This window comes from Podarcis vaucheri (assembly GCF_965113315.1).
Source record: "Podarcis vaucheri genome assembly, chromosome: Z".
NCBI lineage: Eukaryota > Metazoa > Chordata > Lepidosauria > Squamata > Lacertidae > Podarcis > Podarcis vaucheri.
Window position 1 is genome coordinate 30,395,194 of NC_138758.1, and position 1,537 is coordinate 30,396,730.

The 1,537-nt window shown below is 51.2% G+C and overlaps 1 long non-coding RNA gene across 1 annotated transcript; it reads right to left on the reverse strand.

Annotated features, from left to right (window-relative positions):
- Positions 1–847: 847 nt before the first annotated feature.
- On the reverse strand, positions 848–1,266 carry LOC309523997. Its single transcript, XR_014215730.1, has 2 exons — positions 951–1,266; positions 848–909 (listed from the first exon to the last, which is right to left on the reverse strand). It is a non-coding gene; the product is annotated as an uncharacterized lncRNA (long non-coding RNA).
- Between the last annotated feature and the right edge of the window lie 271 nt (positions 1,267–1,537).

Consider the following 1,537-nt stretch of genomic DNA (forward strand, 5'->3'; position numbering starts at 1 on the left):
AGAGGGTGGCACTAGGGAGGGAAATGTCGTCGCGCCACTCCTTGGTGTGTGGAGTGCCGCAGGGCGCAATTCTCTCCTTGATGCTTTTTAACATCTTTATGCGCCCCCTTGCCCAGATTGTCCGGTGCTTTGGGCTGGGTTGTCACCAATATGCTGATGACACTCAGCTCTATCTGTTGATGGATGGCCACACCGACCCGGCCCTGAACACACTGACCAGATGCTTGGAAGCTCTGGCTGGATGGTTTTGTGGGAGCCGATTGAAACTAAATCCTTCAAGGACAGAGGTCCTATGGCTGTGTTGGGATGGCATGGGGATGAGGGACCAACTCCCTTGTCTTGCGGGGGCCCAGTTAGTGTCATTGCCTTCCGTTAAGAGTTTGGGTGTAATCCTTGACGCCTCCCTTTCCATGGAGGCGCAAGTTACAGCAACAGCCAAGGTGACCTTTTTCCACCTTCACCTCATCAAGCAGTTGGTCCCTTACCTTTCCCGCCCCGCCCCGGCCACAGTGATCCATGCAACAGTCACCTCCAGGCTTGACTACTGTAATTCACTCTACGCGGGGCTGCCCTTGAAGCTGTCCCAGAAACTCCAGCGGGTGCAGAATGCTGCAGCGAGGCTCCTCACAGGGTCTCTGCCATGGGAGCATATTCACCCAGTGCTTTTCCAGCTGCACTGGCTCCCGGTGGAGTATAGGGTCAGATTTAAGGTGCTGCTTTTGACCTTTAAAGCCCTTCACGGCCTAGGACCCTCGTACCTACGGGACCGCCTCTCCCGGTATGCCCCACGGAGAGCCTCAAGGTCCATTAATAATAATAATAATAATAATAATAATAATAATAATAATAATAATAATATCATCTTTATTGTCATTGCCCCCTCTCGGGGACAACGAAATTACTTGGCTGCTCCATCCACCCAGGTAGGGCACTCCACACAAAATCAAAACAACTATAAAAACACTAATTAAAACAATACAGTATAATACAGCAAGGAAGATTAGATGACTTTCAAAGTCCAGGCTTCCCATTCAGGGCCGAGATCGCTCTGGAGAAGAAGCTGTTCTTAAGACGGCTCGTTCTTGTCTTCATCGTCCTGTATCTCCGTCCCGACGGCAGGAGCTCGAAGAGACAGTGACCAGGATGCGATGGATCTTTTACTATGTCCAGTGCCTTCCTATGGCACCTTGTGGCATAAATCTGCTCTAAGGTGGAGAGTGGGCAGCCAACAATGCTCTCTGCTGCCTTAACAACTCTGCACAACCCCAACCTGCACAATAGCAACACCCTAGTGGTCCCAGGCCCTAAGGAAGTTAGATTAGCCTCAACCAGAGCCAGGGCCTTCTCAGCACTGGCTCCGGCCTCGTATAACGCTCTGCCTCATAAGACCAGGGCCCTGCAGGATCTGATTTCTTTCCGCAGGGCCTGTAAGACAGAGTTGTTCCGCCTGGCCTTTGGCTTGGAGCCAGTTTGATTCCCTCCCTCTCTTTCTTTTTTCTTTTCCTTCCCCTCCTGCGATGAGGCTAAATTTTGATAT